Raw genomic sequence first — 21790 nt, 5'->3', positions numbered from 1 at the left:
AAAAGACAGCAAGGCTGGAAACATGGCTCAGTAGGTAAGAACACTGGTTACTTGAACATGAGGATATGAATAATAACCCCTAGCACCCACAAAAAAAGTTAGGTGTGGCCATGTGCTGTGGGCCACAGAAATATGAAGCAGGAATTCAGATAACTACAGCAAAGCCTAATACCTAGAAGAAGCAGGAAAAAGCCAAGTCTCAAGGAGTCTTGGTGATACTAGCTTATAATATATATATATTTGCTGGTTCTTGCAATGATTTTATTGTGTGCTATGGCAGCTTCCCAATTGGTTCTTTTCGTAAGAACTTCTAAACAGTGTGGGATGATCATTCCTTGGGCATATACAACTAAGGTATTTGGATACAGTCATGCAGGCAAGGCTTCCTGCTTCCAGGCTTTCTGCTGCTTCATTTTAGCATTAGAATTCAGATGTCTGCCTTCTGCAATTATCTTCTTTAGCAAGCACACAAAACCAGGGCCAGCTCTGGAAAAGGGATCCAAGAACAAATGGCAGACAGAATAAGCTCTCCAGATCCATACAGAGACACTACCTAGGTCAGGTGGACATTAGGTGCACAGCTTTGCTTCTTGTGCAAATTAAGCTCAGACCCCCCTTTTCTCTCACAGCCCAAGTGGCACCCTTGAGCAACTTACTTAGAACAAAAGGGTTTTTACATACCAGGTGCATCAAGCAATGAGGCAGGTTTCCTAGCTCTAAGCACACTTATGCTGCCAGACCAGAAAGTGGCAGGGCCAGAGTGTGGCTGATGTTAGGTGTATGGACTTGGGTGACAGGGGAAGGAGAGGAAGGAATAAGGATGGAGAGAGAAATGAAGATGAGAACAGGATGGAAAGAACTTAGAACTATGAGAGGCCAGGAGGAGAAGGGACAGAGAGGAGCTAAGTATGAGAACAGAATTGAAGCTGTATAGATAGAATTTCGTCTCAGAAGAATAAGGTGAGTGGACTAAGAGTGTAAGTAGATTCATTTGATATCCTTCAGATTCGTAACCCCCGCTGCGCATAGCATCTTCCCTAGGACTCTGGGAGAAATCCACTCAGGGCAGGCACCTGAGGGGATTTTGATAACCATGGGCCTGAAAACCTAGCACTTGGGAGAGGATGGGAGGACTGTTACGTTTGTGGGCCACCAGCTTAGCTCCAGTTTCAATGAGAGACCCTGTCTCAAGGCACAGAGCAATGGAGGACTGTTTCAAACTTCCTTTTCTGCCCTACTCATACTCATTTACACACACACACACACACACACACACACACACACACACACACACCATATATTCAATAAAACATAAATAATGAATAAATAATAGTAAACCCCAAAATTTTCCCAAAGAAATGCCAAAGAACACAGAGATACCAATTATCTAGCAGTTGATCTAGATTCCCATAAGCGTGCCAGCAATATCAAGGAATGGGACAATACAGGTAATTATAAAGCACTTTAGATTTTCCTGTTATGAGCCATAGTGCCATGATCAATTTTTCATAGGCAATTCGATGTTGAACTAACACCTTTTAAAGGGCTTGTATTTGTATAATTATAGTAGGTTGGATTTCTCACTAGTCTTAGTTCCTCAGTTGGAACCCCCTGAATCTATGCCCTTTACTATGTTTCTTTGCAGTTTCAATTACCAAAGACATGAGTATATATACTCCTTTCTTTTATTTGCTTTGGCTAGTAGAATGTGATGATGGTAATGGTGTGGACATTTGTGGTACTCAAGAGACCCTTTGTGTGTCTGTTCTCCCCTTTGCACCTCTTATTTTCCTGGTTTAACTGTCAACTTGATACACCCTAGAATCAACTGAGTGTAAAGCCTCAAGGAACTGAGGAACTGCGTAGATCAGACTGGCCTGTGGCCATGACAATGGGGGATTGTCTTGAGGTTAACTGATGTATGAGGACCCAACCAGCTGTGAGTAGTACCCTCCCTAAGCAGGTGTTCCTGAACTACATAATAAAGTTACTTAAGTATAAGCCATGTTGCAAGCCATCTAGTAATCAGAATTCTTTGCAATCCCTGAAGCTTTGGTTGTGAAGTGAGTTGAAAGTTATGCTGTACTGAATAGCAAGAAAGCCTGCCTTCAAGTTTCTGACTTTAGTTACTGCCTTGACTTCCCTCAATAACAGACCCGGGAGTATATGCCAAATATATCCTTTCCTCCCCAAAGTTGTTTTTGGTCAGGTTGTTTTATAACATCAACATAAAATAAACTAGAATATCACTCTTACCATAAAAATATCTCAGGAGGATGAAAGACACATAGAGCAATTTTGAGTTGTCCAATTTTCACAGCCAAGAGCAACCAATAATGAGAAATATGCACTCATGTGAGTGAACCCAGTTTAGAACAGCAGGACCACCTCAATCAATTACTCCACATTTATAAGCAATGGAAACTTTTTAAAATGTCACTGACAGGTTTGGGGCATAAAGCAGTATAACAGCAGAAAAACTGATATAAAACATAAATGATTTATCTCAGTGTTGCACCAATCCATCTTTATAAAAATTATGAATTTTTGAAAATACAACAAAAATTGATACTGAGAAATTTGGGATGCATAAAAGTTAACCTCAATGTTCGAGTAGAGTAATTTTTATCAATTGTCTGAATTCTACCAGGACAACTCAAGAAACACTACTACATTTGGATTATGACGCATTTCATTTCCAATTCAGTAATCACATTACATTTGCATATCTCCAAACCCTTTGCAACTAATTCATCAACGTTTTTGGACTCTATCCCAGAAGTTTTATTCTCTGCATAACATAAATATAAAACTTTGCAAGTTGTGACTGTAGAATATTTTGTTGCAATTACCAAACGTTTTGTACATTCTTCAGCCCTTCTAACTATATATATGTAATATATATATATATTAATATAGTACAGATAGGTAATAATCAGAACTTTCATCTGCATATCTCATGAATAGGGCAGAGATATAGACTTGCACAATAGAAACAAATGTATCGCATGCTGGGGTTCTCTCTAGAGTCCTGAAGGGGCTAGGAACAAGTAATTCATTAACAAATCAATAGTCCTCATGGTGCAGATCTTCTGCTCCCCAACAATTTAATTGATTTGGAGGCTACTTGCTTGATCTTGGGTGAGAGATTCTTACCTAACACACTTGATTGGCTTGATTGGCATCTGAGAGTTCTGCGGTTTTAGTCACAGGCATCCTGTGTTATTATTGTTGTTCTTATGGAAACAGGAGTCTCTGGCTTCAGTTTGTCTTCTAAAAGGACTTGATCCTTCCTCTTGTGGAATCTAATGTTCTAGGACTTTTCTTATTTGAGCCGATCTTTCTTCCTGCTTATTCATCCTTTCTTCCTTGGGAACATTTTTAATTTGTATGCAGAAACTAGAGAATTTATTCCTCCTGAGTATTATAATCTCTTATAAATCTTTATAAATCTTTTATAGTTAAACTCCTCTTTCAGGGTTTCCTCATATTGAATCATTTTTCATTAAAAGGGTGAGTGGGAGGGGGAAAATTGTTGCCCATCCTACCCTTACCTAGATCCTATCATTTCAAGTTTGAATTTAAATGGTTCCAGAAAGGAAAAAAAAAAAAGCAGTAGTTATTTCCCCCCAAGATTTTGGAACATCTGGGCTTTATACCAACATTTCCTTCTTTATCTTACTTGGCTGTATAATACAAAGGTCATTTTAACCTACATATAATTTGGTCTGCAAATATCAGGTATTTGACACTTTAGTTTCACTGTCTTGATATAACTTCAAACCATTATGCCTAGCAATCATGGATTATCCTGGACATAGTAATGAATATAGCCTGCACTTCCTTGATATTCTTAATCATGTTTTTCATGGAATTCATGTAGGTCCCTTCTGAATGTTTCCTCTAATTGTTCTTTCTTAGATTTTACCACTAGGAGCTTCCTATCTCAATTAAATTCTTTTGACTTTCCACTTTGAGTGGAAATTATTTCTCAGTCTCAAATTTCTGTATGACATTGGCACATTTTGTAAGTGTCCAAATCATAGTGCTCCACATGCACAAGCACATCTTGAGGACATTAATAAACAACACATTCTCTACACATGAGCACCACTGAAGATAGATATGAGACTCACCAGTTTGTTTTATTCTTTTTCAAATATGGTTCCCCAAGTTAGTGAGAATATGCATGCCTCATCTCATTTCCTTCCTTCTCACATGTAAACATAATTTGACCTAGCAATTGCCTCTTGGAAGACTACAAAATGCTTGTTTGAGAAGATACTTCCTTCTTCCTCAGTCTGCTTTTCTCTCTTTCTTTCCTTTTCCTTCCTTCCTTCCTTCCTTTCTTTCTTTCTTTCTTTCTTTCTTTCTTTATTTCTTTCTTTCTTTCTTTCTGTGGAACTGCGAGTTGAAGCTAGACCCCTGCACATGTCAGGCAAACACTTCTACTAATAAACTCTGGCCCCAGCCCTCTCAGGGCTGCTGTGTCTGATGGTTCTATCCTTACTAGGCAGATATGTGAAGGCATGTGGCTCACTGCTTCAAGTTCTGATGAAAAATTCGAAGCCTGACTAGAAACAATGGAGGAAAAATCAAGCAGCTGTAATTTAACCACATTCAAAATTGTAAGGCATTTTCTATTTATAGGGACAAGAAACTCAGAGTTAATGAATGGGTAAACATCACCAGGGATAATTCTTCCTTTGTTACTTACTACACAGGTATTTTTTCTGAGGGCCAAGGAAGATCTCCCTGGAATTTTGGCATCAACATAGCTTGTTACACTATCTTTCCCCCGTAGTGTTGGTCATTAAGACTGATGTCTTTGTATCAATGTTATTTTTGACATTACTTAGTATTAATATCATAATGGGGCAATAATCTGAGTGATGGAAAGATAGTAATAAGTTTAGTTAAATGATATCAAGCTTAGTTTGTAAGGAAGATTATAAAGATGAATGAGAAATGGGAGAAACTCCCACATGCAGAAAGAAGCTCCCAGTATTCACTTAAGTTACTCCAAGAAAATGAAGTTTCCAGTGAAACTACAAACAGCAATAATTTCGCAAGACTTTAGAAGCTCACAACATGATGTTCTCAGGTATATTTTCCAGTTCCTACAACTGCCAGTTCATATCCATATGCACAGCTGATTGCAACATACCACACCAAAGAGCACATAACTTGTACCAAAGAATTCCTGTTTATTCCCTGATGAATACTGCTAGACCACCCCTTAGAGGAAAAAGTATAGTTTTAAAAGAATGTACACACTCATTTGTGTATATATTTAGAATGAAAATAAAATAAGACCTAGGGCAAATATGGGAAGGACCTGAATGTAGAGATGAATATAGAAAGAAAAGACTATAGAAGAGACTGAGAGGAGCCCAGCGGAACAAAAGAAAAGCAAAGGCCTATGGGCAGGTAGTAGGAGCTATCACAGAATTCAAGAAAGAAGTGACATACTCCAACTTACACTGCTGTTTAGTTTTTGTTTGCTATCTCTCAGCCTCCTGAGTGCTGATAAGGTGGATAGTAAAAGTAATTCTAAGGAGGGCTTGATCAGAAATATGGTGGAGATACCTTGTGGGCTGCAAGAATATATTATAGAGATTCAGCTGTGTATTAAAGCTATACTTTGACCGGCCAAGGGTCTGTCAAATGGGAAGCCATTTATCATGGAATATTTGGTGTTATATAGCCTTAATATTTCAGCTGTCTTCTGCTATGAAATTCTTGCGTGCCCAAATACTTCCAGGCCATTTTGGCAAACAGCTAAGCTTCTCAGACACTGTTCCACTAGGTACCAACACCCCCTACAGAGCCTAGGAAACAAGCAGAGGCATAGCTTTGTTTCTTGTGCTAATGAAGCTCAGTCCATCCCCTTCCTTCGGGGCCTAGGGGCCTGGCAGAGAGATTGACCAAGGACAATAGGGCTTTTTGCATAACCAGGTGCAGTAAGGACTGCAGTGAAATTCCAGAGGCAGACACAGAACCCCTTGGCCAGAGAGAGGAGAGGAAGACAGAGATTCTGTAGAGGGTAAAGCAGATCTCTTGTAGAGTTTATCAGGGCCAGGGGTAAGGAGCCAGGAGGGATAGATGGAGGATGAAGAAACAGAGGATGAAGAACAGGTCAAAAGCATAGGAGCTTACTAAAACTATGAGGACAGGAAAACTGGGCACAGAGAGGAGCTAAATGTGAGGACAGAGCTAAAGCTGTATAGATAGAATTTTGTCATAGAGGAATAAAGTTAACGGACAAGAGAGTGTAGTGTATGTAGATTCCTTTCCCTCAGATACCACATGCCATAGGTAACATTTTTCCCAGGACTCTGGGAGGAATTTTCTCAAGGCAGGAACTTGGGAAAATTCCATTATCTTTAGAGATAGACAGTGACAAAGGAGGGAACTGAGAGCTCAAGCAAGCGTGAAAATAAAGCTTGAAAGAGTAAGACAAAATAGGGGATGGACTTAAAGGGAGAATTTAAGACTAGAAAATCAAGAAAGGAGTGGTCAACTAAGTAAATTATCACCCAACAGTCAAGTAAAAGAAAGGGGCTGAAATAAGTTCAGTAGGTCAGTGAGTGGTGTAGCTGGAGAGCTTTTCTCTCCAGGTCCCGCCAAGTCCTGCAGCCCACTTATAAAATAAACACACAGACGCTTACATTATTTAAACTGCTTGGCCATTAGCTCAGGCCTATCATTGTCTAGCTCTTACTCTTATATTTAGCCCATTTCTATTAATCTATACTTTGCCACGTAGCTCGTGGCTTACTGGTACCTTACATCTTGCTTGTCCTGGCGGTGGCTCCAGGCAGTCTCTTGCTCTGCCTTCCTGTTCCCTCAATTCTCCTCTCTGTTAGTCCCTCCTATACTTCCTGTCTGGCTACCGGCCAATCAGTGTTTATTTATACAGAGCAATATCCACAGCAAGTGGCATAGAGCCTATCTCCAAAAAACACAGCTCAAGGGATGAGACTTACCGGAAAACTGAGAGAAATGCAAGGAAATGAAATGTGGACTACATTTACTTTTTAGCACCCAGAATGAGAGATTAGAGATAGGATCTTGACTAGACAATTGCCTAAAATCCAAAACAGATACTACATATGTATTTGTAAGATTGTTTTGTTTATAAATTGTTGTTAGGGATTATGCTGGTTTAGTACATTAGTAGTTGTCCATTCTCCACAAATAACCATGAATTCACTGGCCCTGAGTAGTTAGCTAGGTTTCTAGTACCAGGTATGGTATCCCTCTTATTGAGGGGATCTTAAGTCCAATTAGAGAGCTATTGGTTACTACATGCTACTACTGCTTCTTAAGGTCATCATGCCATGCTACTTATTGATGTGGTTCACAGGCATCATAGCTGGGTAGGACTACCAGTTTGGAAGTAGTGTAAAGATTCTGTCCATATTACGTCATCAGCCTGCAACGGCGTCGTAGCCTAAAAAGCAAATGTGCCCTCCCATGTGCTCTCTCTGTGTTCTCTCTTTCCACATTCTCTCTGTATCTCCCCTCCGCGTGGTCTCCCTGTCTCTGTCTCTGTCTCTGTCTCTCTTTCTCTCCTTCCTCCTAATAAAGCTCTAAAAAGTAACCATGGCTCGTGATTCTTCTGCCACCGCAGCATCCAGCTCTCTCTTCCACCTCCGTGGCTGCCGCGATATCCGCGGCCAGCCACGAGTGCCACCGCTCTACCCCTTCAAGTAGTCCTCCCTCCTTTGGAAGCTTGCATGGTGCTTTCTGATATCATGACAGCTAATCCTCAGGGAGTGGGAATTTAAGTCAGTTTCAGCTCAGTGTCTCTGAGCCCTGTTTCTGGAGCACATGGTGTCTTAAGCAGTAGAGACTTACCTTCTACCTCTGGAGAGTAACCAAGGGTGAAAAAGAATAGGCTGTACATTTTAGAAATCTCTTAGGTAGCTCTAGCCAACAGTGCAGAATGAGAGTTATCATGTATGGTATTGGGGTTTTAGTCAGATGTTTTTGACTCTTAGAGGGATACCATTAGCTCCGATGAGAAAAGTTCATTAAAACTAATATATGTGTATTTGTTTCCTTGTGGCTTTTTCAGTCATCCATATTGCTATTTTACCTACTACCTACATACCTACATTTAGTATTTACTACCTTTGCCGTCCCTAAGGATCCCCATTTTTCCATTTCCCCTCAGATCACTTTTATCCTGTTATTCCCCTTTATATTCTTCCCACAATCTTCTGCATTTACCTCACTCCCCCTCTCTAAGAAAGCCCTCCATCCCTCATTTCTCTGACTAGATTACTTGAACCCTGCTATTCCCCTCTCTATTGCTTCCCAACCTCCATTCCCTGGCCATGGTCTTGTTTTTCTTTCCTGATTTCTATAGTTAGTATAGGCTATGGATTCAACGTTGAAGATTTGAAAATAGGAGCCTCCAATAAGACAACATGAAATATTTGTCTTTCTGAGTCTGGGTCAAATATGATCTTTTCTAATGCCATCCATTTACCTACAAAGTTCATGATTTCATTATTCATTACAACTAAATGGTATTCTATAGAGTATATGTACCCCAGTTTCATTATCCATTGAGAGTTGTAGAACATTTAGATTCTTTCTAATGTGAATACAACAATGAACATGGCAAACAAATACTTGTGGAGCATAATGTCAAGTCCTTTGGGTATATGCCAAGAAGTGGTATAGCTGGGTCATAAGGTAGATTTACTTTTGGCTTCTTCAGAATTCTTCACACTGATTTCCATAATGGATGAACCAGTTTGCAGTCCTACCAACAGTGAATAAAAATTCCTTTCTCTCTGCATTCCATCTAACATTTGTTGTTGGTTGTTCCATTGGTCTTTGCCACTCAATCTGGGTTTAGATGAAATCTCAAACTTATTTTGATTTGTGTTTTCCTAATTGCTAGTGATGATAAACATTTTGGAGATATTTCTTAGCCATTCTTTTTCTTCTTTTGAAAATTCTCTATTCATGTTCCAGACCCATTTTTAATGGGTCATTTGGGGTTTTTCTTTGTTTGTTTGGTTTTGGTTTTAGTTTTGTTGTTTAGTTTTGTTTTAGACTCTGTTTCTTTGGGTTCTTTGTTTATTTTGGATATTAAATGTCTATCGGACATATAGCTGGCTTCCATTCTATGGAATTCCTTGTCACCTGGTTGATTGATTCTCTTGCTCTGCAGAAGGTTTTTAGTTTTGTGAAGTCCCAGTTGTCAATTGTTGACCTTAATTCCTAAGAAAATGGAGTTCTATTCCGGACATCCTTTCCTACATTTGTATCATGTACTGCCTATGTTTTCTTCTAGCAGTTCAAGTGTCTCAGGTTTTAAGTTTAGGTCTTAGATCCCTTTGGAGTTAGCATTTGTTCAAAGTGATAGATATGGGCCTAATTTCTGTCCTCTGCATGTGGACACCCACTTTTACCAGAATCATTACGTGAAGATACTTTCTTTTCTCTAAAATATGTTTTTTGCATCTTTGTCAAATATTAAGTGGTAAAAATAGATACTTTCAAGAAAGGAAAGGACTTCAAATGTCTAAATTGTAAGAGAGAAGAGATAATTAAAATTAATAAAATGAAGACCCAAGAGAGAATAAACATGACAATTAGCTCAAGATATTTGAGTAGAAGTAAGAAGATTGTTTGTCACTTATTGAGGTGTTTCTTCTACTACAGTAGAATGGAGGGTAAATTTATAGGATGTATGGTTGAAAGTTAAAGGTGTTTCGCCGGGCGGTGGTGGCGCACGCCTTTAATCCCAGCACTCGGGAGGCAGAGGCAGGCAGATCTTTGTGAGTTCGAGGCCAGCCTGGTCTACAGAGCGAGATCCAGGAAAGGCACAAAGCTACACAGAGAAACCCTGTCTCGAAAAAAAAAAAAAAAAAAAAAGTTAAAGGTGTTTCATCTGAAAGCTCCAACTTTACCAGAGCTAAACTGTAGCTAGAGTTTTCCTGCCTGGCCCACAGTCAGGACAAATCTAGCTACAAATGGCGCCCAACGTGGTGGCAAGAGTTTCCACCTAAAAACTGAGAAAAAAAAGATTCTAAAGCAGAGCTAAAAACAGCTTCCTAGTTGTCTCTCTCAAATGAGTGGCAGCTGCCGGTTTGAGCTACTGGTGGGTTTCTGGCCTGCGTGCTCGACCTGCCGTATGGCGGGAATGAGGCCTCTGCAAGTGGCAGATTAAGCTGCATGGTGGATTTAGACTTTGCTAGTACAAAACAAAAAAAAAAGAGGTTTCTAGACTACAAGCTGCTTGGATAAAAGCATAGACCCACGATAGCTCCCAGAGCTGGTGGTAAACGTAGCCATGTTGGGAAGCTGAGGTGGGCGGAGCCAGCAGCCACAGCTGCTGCAGTTTAAGGCAAGAGATTCACAATAAGACAGATTCAGATGTAATAGTTTACAATGTGTGTAAAAGATACGTAGGCTTGGAAGAGACAAAAAAGGTGATATATAGAGTTATAGAAACAAATACATAGTTTTAAAAAATAAAGTCATTAAAGAGACAGTAAAGGTAGTATAAAAAATAAGCCACATAAAAATGGATATTACACAGAGAATCTGGATTGTGTTGTCTTTGGGACTTTTAACTGCAGAAAAACATTTGATTGTAAAAGCTGTTGAGTTATGCCAAAATGTATATTTTAAAGATATCTTGAGTTCAAAATTTCGATGTAAGGATATGTTACTTTGGAAAGGAGACTCTGCTTTTGTTCCCACAGAAAGCCAAAGGCTATGGAATTGTTCCAGATTAAGATACATCAGGTTTAACCAACCAAGACCCCCTGAAAGATCTCTGATGACACCATGGCCCTGATGATCCAACATCCAGAACGATTTCAAGGCAACTGGCTCAGATGATACACCCTCATGGACTACTCCATAATCCTAAAATTTTCTTTGTTTCCCCATAAGATACAGCGCCCCCTTCCAGCAGGAAGTAGTAAGAGAAGCTACGCCCAAATTCCCAAATTATATGTAATTTTACTTTGTTAAGGTTAAAACCTTCCTTTTTGAAAAAAAAAAGGGGGGGGAAGTGCTGTGGGATGTATGGCAAATGTGTTGCTAATTAATCAATAAAACACTGATTGGCCGTTGGCTAGGCAGGAAGTATAGGCGGGGCAAGGAGGAGAATAAAGCTGGGAAGTGGAAGGCTGAGTCAGAGAGACACTGCCAGCCGCCACGATGAGAAACAGCTTGTGAAGATGCCGGTAAGCCATGAGCCATGTGGCAAGGTATAGATTAATGGAAATGGATTAATTGAAGCTGTAAGAACAGTTAGCAAGAAGCCTGCCACAGCCATACAGTTTGTAACCAATATAAGTCTCTGTGTTTACTTGGTCGGGTCTGAGTGGCTGTGGGACTGGCAGGTGAGAGAGATTTGCCCTGACTGTGGGCCAGGCAGGAAAACTCCAGCTACACTAAACTATAGACTGAAAGTAGGGGAAACAACTAGTAAGATTTGATGATTTGAGAAGAATGGAGGTATAGTCATTTTACAAAAGAAATGAATAGCTACGGAGGGACCTAGATGAGGATTTACAGCTGACAGGCTGGGCCTATAATTGCTGGTGATCTAGAAATTGTGACATGCCCCCAACCTGTACTACTATTTGGTTTTTGTTTGTTAGCTCTCAGCCTCCTCAGTGCTGATAAAGTGGATAGTAAAAGGAATTCTAAGTAGGATTTGATCAGAAATATAGAAGAGAAAGACAGTAACTAAAGAGGGGATTAAAAACTCAAGCATGGAAATAAAGCTTGAAAGAGCAAGAGGAGATGTGGATGGTGTTAACAGGAGAATATAAGATTAGAAAACAAAGAAGTAATTTGATCACATTGGGAATTAATACATTTTTAAAAATTTTGAATCTGACTATAAGATTCCTGGAAGAATGTAACAAAAATTAAATAAATATAAAAACAAACATGGTGCACATACTTACTTGCAGGCAAAATACTCATACACATAAATCAATAATAAAAAAGAGGGCCAGGGCATACAGTAAATACCTTTAGAAAATAAATAGATATTGCATTGTAAGACTTACTTAAAATATACCTTATCAAGGAAAAATGTACGTTGCAAAGTAAGGGAGTCTCCTACTCTTGATAGCAGCATTCTGGAGTTTCCCAGGTCTTCCTGTGTGAGAAGTTGGCCAAATCACAAGAACTGAAATGGGAAACCAGAGAACCCATGACAATCAAGCACATGAGTGAAAATTGCATTCCATGGCACATCTTTATTGTTACAGCTCTTTGATAACAGAGTTAAGAGTTTACAGTTCAGTAAGGAAACTTGATTCTCAGGCCAGCATGTTCATGGTTATATAAACCAGAAAAACATCTGCAGTAAATGAACATCATTTACCCTGACTATTCTCGAGAAATTGAAAAATGCCTGTTTCTTCCCATGTCTGTTGATATTCCAAATTCCCTTATTGAGCAATATCAACATCTGATATTCCCATGCCCATGTCACAAATTCATTGTAGCTTCACATAACCTTAAATTTAAATTCCAACATCCTGTACAGATGTTGAAATGCACTGCCATTGGATATAATGTGCACTGTATAGTACCTTCAGATACTGGGAAAGCTCGTGTTCAGGGAAGAAGTTTCCAGGTTAGTTCTGCTCTATTCCTACAAGTCCTGTGCCTGAAGTGTGTGGTGTCATCAGCAAAACTGTTTTACCTTCAAGTTCTAGAAGAAAATCAAGAGCAATGGCAATTACCAATATTGTTCTTGGTATCTAATATAATCTCCTGGCTTTCCCATGTCTGATGCTGAGGATTTTGTTAGATACTCTACGGCTCTTGGGGAAAGCATTATCAACCCCAAGTGGTGTAACTTCATTTAAACTATTATATATACATAGACATATACTTACATATATTATATATGCATTTTAATTAAACAAAATGTTTTCCTACAGGGATTTTATTTTTTAAATTAAAATAGAATCCTCCTTTTCCTTTCCAACATTCCAACTCTTCTCATGTACCTCTCCTTGCTCTCTCAAATTCATGGCCTCTATTCCCTTAATTGTTGAGATATATATCCTGATCAAACTGTAAAATGCTACTTGTATATATTTGATTTCAGGGAAATATTCCTCCTTTCCTCAATTTAAGCCCTGTGCTCTTCTATAGAGCTCTTTTCCTTTGTACTAGCTCCAGGGAATCCATCATTCTCTGCCAGAACTTACACACATGCATGTATGCATGTATACACACACACACACACACACACACACACACACACACTCGCACACATACACACACAAAGACCCACACACATGCACATGAATAAAAATAAAATAAATCTGGTACCATGATAGCTAGTCCTTAGGGAGGGTTCATTTAGGACAACTCCAGCTCTGGGACATCTAGGACCAGTTCCTGCAGTGCATATTGTCTTCAGCAACAGAGACCTTTTACCTTCCACCTGTGGAAGGACAAAAAAGGGCAATATTAATAGCCTGTAATGTTTTGAGAGTCTCTTGGACAACTCTGACTAACTCAGAAGAAGGCTTTTCTGCCTGCTCTTAGGATTTTATTAGAAGATCTTTTGGTTCTTACAGAGAGTGTTGTCAGCCCAGATGGAAACATTTCATTAAATTATATATTTTTAGGTAGATAGTTACTAGTTTATTTCCTAATGACTTTTTTCCCAGACATCATTACTGTAATTTTACCATCCTCTCTCCTGTATTCCTCTACCTCCCTACTCCCTAATCACAGCTCCCCATTTTTCCTCTCAGATCATTTTACCCTGCTGTTCACCTTCTTTATTATTTTCTCAGCACCCCCAACCACCTTGGCAATGCTCACATTTTACTTACTTAGTTTCTGCAGTTACTCCAGGATATGTACTCATATCTGATGATTTGGAGCTAGGAGTCTCCCATGAGAAAGAACATGTGATGTTTGTCTTTCTAAGTCTGTATTATCTCGTTCAGTATCATCTTTTCTAATTTTATTCATTTACCTGAAAGTTCCTCAATTCATTTTTTACAGCTGAATGTTATTCCACAGTATATATGTACCACATTTTCATTATCCATTCATTGGCTTAAGAACATTTTGGATGTTTCCATTTCCTAGCTGTTATGAATAGGGTAGTAATAAACATCTGTAAAGTAGGATGTAAAGTCCTTTGGGCACATGCCAAGGAGTTGAATATCTAGGTGATTTAATTTTAGCTTTTGAGAATTCTCTACACTGATTTCCATAGTGGCTGCACCATTTTGCAATCCCAACAGTGGATGAGGGTCTACTTTTCCTCATATCCTCATTATCATGGTGAAATCTTTAAATTTATAATAATAAAAGGAATAAAAATAAAAATACTATCTATCTAAGGGAAGTAACCAACGGTTATAGCCAGTTATGATGCATGTAACCACAGCAATGACCAGCATAGCAAATCACCATAATGGTGCAGTAGTGGCATGAACGCTTTGGCAGGAACCAATAGTTCTCCAATCAGCCCTACAAGATCTTCTCAACAAGAGAAATCATGCCTAGTCTTGAAACTTAGCCAAATACCAAGGGCTAGTTGCTGTGGAATGGGCTGTATGTCAAACGTGTTGCTCTTGTTGGTCAATAAATAAAACACTGATTGGCCAGTAGCCAGGCAGGAAGTATAGGTGGGACTAACAGAGAGGAGAATTGAGAGAACAGGAAGGCAGAGGGAGACACTGCCAGCTGCCGCCATGACAAGAAGCATGTGAAGATGCCGGTAAGCCATGAGCCACATGGCAAGGTATAGATTTATAGAAATGGATTAATTTAAGATATAAGAACAATTAGCAAGAAACCTGCCACGGCCATACAGTTTGTAAGAAATATAAATCTCTGTGTTTACTTGGTTGGGTCTGAGTGGCTGTGAGACTGGCAGGTGAGAGAGATTTGTCCTGACTGTGAGCCAGGCAGGAAAACTCTAGCTACAGCTAGTGAAGTCATAGACAGTAGAGGACAACCTATAATCACACTTCACTAAATCAACATAATCCCTAACCACATTCTGAATGTCTGCCCTTATACCCACAGATAAGTTTAGTCTTGACTAAATGTAAGAAAAAAAACAAAAACAAACAAACAAACAAAAAACCTTTTTGCAATACACAAAGACCATTACAAGAAACCAGAACAATCAAAATGTAGAATTTTGGAGCCCAATCCTTATGGATACATCTACAAAGGCTGAAGAATACTGAGGAAGATCAAACAGAAAGACAGTAAGAGGCAGAGGATCAGGAAATTCCTGTGAGACTGTGTTTTCCTAAGAATATTATAAGCTATACCAATAAAGTCTCACCAACATGACTGCCTAAACATGAGCTGAACAAAAACAACAATAGACATGCTCAAGTTGACAAGGGAAAGCTTAGGAAGCCTCAACCTTACACAAGAATTATAGGCAACTAAAGAAAGCTGAGCATTGTTAAAATAGTCTTCCCCAGGAAAAAGCTCACCGATTAGTTATCCAATATCAAATGGTCAGTCCTGAAAATATACATACAAGTAACATTATACAGATTGAACATGTTCTATTTATGAATATATGTATATACATATATGCATGTAACAACAACTAAGGTAAAAAGAAGAGCATGTGAAAGAGAACAAAGGAGGGGTATATGGGGGTGTGGTCGGAAGGAGGAAAGCAAAGAGGGAAATGACGTAATTATATTATAATCTCAAAAAGTAAAAGAAATATTTTTTTAAAAAAATAAAATGAATTGGGTCCCCAGCTAGGGCTGGGGCAGCCAGGAAGATGATATCTAAGCACCCGCCATGGCTCCTGCAGGCTGGGGCAGCAGGGGCCACTGTGATGAACAAAAATGTGATGGAGAGATAAGGAAGATAGAGTATGTGGCAGGGAGATGGGAGAGAAAGAGAATGGGAATGGTTCATTCCCTGTGGAGACAGGTGGAACTGGAAACTTTGATGGCAGTAAAGAACAGGCCAATATGATGAGCTTATGCTTCCATCTGAGGCCATGTTGATGTCAGAGGGCCATGCTGCCACCAGAAGCCATACTGATCTGAGTGGCCTGCGCTGCCACCTGAGTCCATGGTGACATCTAGGCCCATGCTGCTGTGGAGAGTCATGTCTGTAGCAAGCTTTTTTTTTTTTTTTGAACCACCAGCCCACAAATAATGACCTGGAGATTTATTATTAATTATGAAAGCTTGGCTTTAGCTTAAACTTTTTCCCAACTAGTGCTTATAACTTCATCAACCCATATTTTTAAATCTACATTCTGCCACATGGATCAGTTACCTCTTCTTAGAAAGGCATATCCAACTTGCTCAACAAATATCCCACAACATGCATCTGGGTCCATAGCCCCACCACAGCCAGGGTCTGTATTTGTGTTAGTGGCATGTGTTGCCACTGAGGGCCATTTGAATTGTCCATGGTCTGGGCTATCACCTGAATCCATGTTGATTTCTGGGCCTGACCTGCCACTGAAGGCCATGTCTGGGTTGATTCTACCACAGCCAGGGTCTGTGATGATGTCTGAGGCCCATGTTACCACCAAAGGCCATGCAGATATCTGTAGTCTGGGTTACCACCTGAAGCCATTTGAGGTCCGAGCACTATGCTTGGCTGGCCCCACCCCTCACCAACCACTGTATTCTGCACTCAGGAGATCTGGCCCAGAGTGAAATGGGTATGGGAGAGCTGGCTCCACCCTTTGATGAAGGGGAGGGGAGATCCAGCCAGGACCTGAACTAACCAACTCAGCTACCACTTAGGCCCAGTTCCAGGCACTTGAGTTGGCCCACCCCAAACATTTACTCTATCTGTGAGCTGCTGGAGAAGGTGAAGGGATCAATCCTGTGGAACCATAGCCACAGTATCTCCATGACTCTGGGCAACAGCAGGATATTTGAGAAGAGTCTTGTTGAAGGTCCAGTATTGATGGGGTAGGAGAAGCCAGAGGCCTTGAACCAGATCAACAACTCATTGCAATGAACATTTGCAAGTAAAGCTGTTGGGGCAAAAGGGTGTACTGTGTGACACACCAGAGCTTCTAATACCACTACAATGAATGAACATGTGATAGAGGGGCAGGAAAGATGTAGAAGTGGAGGGGTATATGTATGGAAGAACTGGAGATATGATAGCTGTGACTGGTATGAGAAAAGGCAGAAATTGATAGAGAAACAGGTAATTTCCCAGAGGGATCGGCAAGATGGTTTTTTTCTTTTCTTTTCTTTATTTAAATTTAAATTTTTATTTCATATTTTCTTTTGTGGAAGAGGTTACAAGGATGGAGGGCAGATATAGAAGGACTGGGAAATGAGTGGGATTGGGATCTGTGTTATGAAATTTCTAAAGAATCAATAAAAATATGTTTTTTTATATTTGTAATAATTTTGTGTATTGCACAATATACAATGATCAAACCATGGTAATTAACATTTCTCTTTCTTTAAACATTTGTCATTTCTTTATATCAAGACATTCTGAACTCTTTTCTATAGTGGGTAGCTGTTCCAGCTTTGACCTGGAAGTACTACCCCCATTGAGGCTTCTGGTAACTGTCATGCCTATGAGGCAGGGTCAAGACTGGCAGGGGTGGGGGGGGGGAGTGGGGAGGGTGGGGGGTTGGGGGGGGCTTAAGACCCGAGATCTGGATGTGCTGGCTCTCTTGGTTCCTGGTAAGCCTGGATGTTGGACGGTAGATCGAGCAGAGTTCTCCAGAGAACACCGCTGGACTACACTTCACCTCTCCCAGACCTTGTAACCTATCCCTTTACTTGTAAGGGATAAATAAACCTGTGTTTTAACTACGTGGAATTGCCTTAATACTTCCACCAATATCTGGCACCCAATGTGGGGCTCAAACCTATGACCCGGGGGATTAAAAGTCCCATGGCAGGCGAGAATTCTACCACTGAACCACCCATGCTAAACCTCCCTTTTAACTGTGTGGAGTTGCCTTAATACATCCACCAATACTTTTCCTTTAGTTTATATAAAGTACATACCAAAATGTTGTCAACTATAGTCAATCCTGCTGTGCTGTAGAACTGTAGCCCTTCCTTCTGTAAGTTGTATTTTCATACTTGTTAGTAAATCTCCTGATATCCCTTCCCTTTTTTAAGTTTTATAATTTGATTTAATTTTACATAACAGCTACGGATTCCCCGTCCTCCCTCCTCCCCCTCCCGCCCTCCCCCCAGCCCATCCCCCATTCCCATCTCCTCCAGGGCAAGGACTCCCCTGGGGATTCAGCTCAACTTGGCAGATTCTTTCGGGGCAGGTCCAGTCCCCTCCTCCCAGGCTGAGCAAAGTGTCACTGCATAGGCCCCAGGTTCCAAACAGCCAGCTCATGCACTAAGGACAGGTCTTGGTCCCACTGCCTGGGGGCCTCCCAAACAGTTCAAGCAAATCAACTGTCTCACTTATCCAGAGGGCCTGATCCAGTTGGGGGCTCCTCAGCTATTGGTTCATAGTTCATATGTTTCCACTAGTTTGGCTATTTGTCCCTGTGCCTTTTCCAATCTTGGTCTCAACATTTCTTGCTCATACAATCCCTCCTATTTCTCGCTGATTGGAGCTCCACCTGGGGCCTGGCCGTGGATCTCTGCATCTGCTTCCATTAGTCATTGGATGAGACTTCTAGAAGAATGGATAAATAAAATGTGGTACATATACACAATGGAGTACCACTCAGCAGAGAAAAACAATGACATCATAAGGTTTGCAGGCAAATATGGATCTAGAAAAAATCATCCTGAGTGAGGTAACCCAGACTCAGAAAGACAAACATGGTATGTACTCACTCATAGGTGGATACTAGATGTAAAACAAAGGATGACTAGTCTGCTACTCACAACTCCAGGGAGGCTACCTAGAAAACAGGACCCTAAGAAAGACAAAGGGATTGCCCAATGACGGAGAAATGGAATGAGATCTACATGAGTAAACTGGACATGGCAGGGAGGTAATGAAGGGCAAGTGTCCAGGGAAAGAGAGCTTATGGGAGCAGGAGACCCCAGCTGGATCAAGAACAGAGAGGGAGAACAAGGAAAGAGATACCATGATAAATGAAGACCACATGAGAATAGGAAGAAGCAAAGTGCTAGAGAGGTCCCCAGAAATACACAAAGATACCTCCATAATAGACTACTGGCAATGGTCGAGAGAAAGCCCGAACTGACCTACTCTGGTGATAGGATGGCCAAACACCCTGCTGTGCTAAAAATACGTTTTTAAAATAATGCATATATAATAAAATGAATCTAAAAATATGTAATGAATTAGTATAATACAGAAATATAATACACAAAACCCCCTTAGCTTTGTATAATCATCACTACAGCTCACTTTGGGGCATGAATATGCCTTATGCCTGAGGAGCAAATGTTTTCTATTAGAAGATGGTGGGTGGTTCTTACTGCAACATAAGTGGACATATCCTGAACGGTTAAATTGTCTTTACTATGAATTATATAACTTGATGGTTAAGATATTTGAGTTCAATATATGGAACACACACACACACACACACACACACACACACACACACACATATATATGAAATTGTGATATGAATACACACATACATATAATGCAATTCTATTCAGCTATAATGAAGAACAAAAGTATGTGGTAAGTAGAAAAATGTATGCCATAGAGAGCATCATATTAAACTAATTAAGACAAGCTAAAAAAATCACATGGTTTTCTTATTTGTTGATTCTAGGTCTTTATATAAATACATAAAATTATGTACACACATATGACACTAAAGTGGAACTAAAACTGTCTAGGGAAGAAAGGGGTATAATAGAAGAAGAAAGGGAGAAAAACAAAGGGTAGATTGTATGGGATAGGTAGTCAAAGTGCTTTATGTCCATAAACAAAATTATCCTTATGGAACCCAGTATTATATACAATGACTATATTATGCCAATAGCAAATCAAAAATCTGACATAGAGCTTAATATCTCTCAACTTTAGCCTTTTTTTCTATGAGTGTCATAAGTATACCTCTGATGGTTTCTTAAGTAAGAAAATGTGTTGTTCAATAGCACTGTGCATGCCACATAGCATACTCTTCAGAAATGATTGTTAGTAATAGAAAGGGTGTGAATTGAAGAAGTTAGCTTGATGTAGAAAGTGATGAAGCAGATATTGAAAAAACAACAGATAGAAGCAGAGAGACAGAGAAAGGAGTGATAGGTTTTCTCTGGATAGTTAGTTTGGGCTTTACAGCAAGCTTCCCTAACAAGAATTCCTTCTCGTGTAAGAAGCATACTAATATAACATACCAGAAGGACCTTCTTCTGCATCTTGATTTTTGTTCCCAGAAGATATGAAATGGCTACAGTATTCTGATTCATTTCACAGAACAAGAAGCACACACTATGGAATGTGATTACATTGCAAATATGCTGGAAAATGATTTCATGAATCTAAAATTTTCAATCACTCTTCAGAATGACAGGCAGACGGGAAGATGCCGAAACAAGTTCCCTTGAGAACATTTAAAATCAATATGAAGTCTATTTTTCCTCTATATGCATACTTTCCTTGCGATTTAATGAGGCAAAAGATAATCAAGAAAATTAATTAAGACTATATATGTTTTTATACATAGTAAGGGGACAAGTCGGTAAACCAAAACAGCCATTACTGTCCATCTGCACATGGGAAACCACGTATTACCTTTTTCCTGGCTTCCTTCCATAATATTCCTTCCTTTTGTTAACTGGTCTTCTCTCTTCCTCCATCTGTTTAAATATAGGTATTCTATGGTCCATATTCTTAGTGGTATTCATCAGCCTTATTCTCTTCTAACCCTACTAACATCTCTCCTAAGTTCCCATGTTTGCTATGGTTTTTGTTTCCCTGTAAATAGATGCCTTCTCCTTCTGCCATGTCTCTACCTGCTTCCATCTGTTTTGCAGAAACCTCTACATAGATGTCCTACCATATTTATCATATCATCTTCCTGTTTATTGCCTCTGAACCATTATTCTTTAATATTGGCCACTATAATTCCTTTGGATCTTAAAAACAATATTTTACACGATGAGGGAGGCATTGCTCTTTGAGACTGAGACTACTCCAAGTCTCCTTGTGTGTATCCAAACAACCTATTGTTTTGTCTCCAGCAATCCAAAGCCATTTGACTTAAATTATACATATTTAAGATTATTTCACTTTATCTCTTCCATGCTAGATTTTTTTTAAACCCAGAAAGGCTAGTATAGTATCTGTTTTGATCTCTTCCCATTCCCTACCATATGGTAGGCATTCAATAAAAATTATTAAATGAATGAATGTGTTGGTACAATCAGAGCATATAATGTTCTCTAACTTTTTGTATTCTTAAAAATAACAAATGGTCTTGAAAATCACCTCATTATTTCTCCCAGAATCTAGGGAGCTCCTAAGATATAACCACCTCCCTCACTCCTGACCTCTACACACTCACCATCGTCTAGCACTATTACCTTGAGAATGCATAGCACCTTTCTCCATCCCTGCTATTACTTCATTGTTTAGGGTCTCGTCATTGTTTTCTGAATTCATTATGCTCTTCTAATCCTTTGCTATCACTGCAGGATATTTTCTCAAAGTGCAAAACTAACCACTTTACTCTGGTGCTTAAAATCTTTCAGCAGACTCCCTATTGCTTTGAAGATGCAATTCATATGTTTAAACCTATCTACAAAGCTTTCCACAAGCTAGCAATCTCCTCTCAGCATTCCTTGCCCTATCCCCTTTCTCCATCTCCACTCTCTCTTAT

The 21790-nt window shown here is 39.6% G+C and overlaps 1 pseudogene; it reads right to left on the bottom strand.

The window, feature by feature from the left end:
* Nucleotides 1–21573, bottom strand: part of LOC131899733 (small ribosomal subunit protein eS1-like) — a 39962-nt pseudogene extending 18389 nt beyond the window's left edge.
* Nucleotides 21574–21790: the final 217 nt, after the last annotated feature.

This window comes from Peromyscus eremicus, chromosome X, assembly GCF_949786415.1.
Source record: "Peromyscus eremicus chromosome X, PerEre_H2_v1, whole genome shotgun sequence".
Classification (NCBI taxonomy): Eukaryota; Metazoa; Chordata; class Mammalia; order Rodentia; family Cricetidae; genus Peromyscus; species Peromyscus eremicus.
Note: the sequence above shows the minus strand (reverse complement) of the source record. Positions and strands in the feature narration are given on the sequence as shown.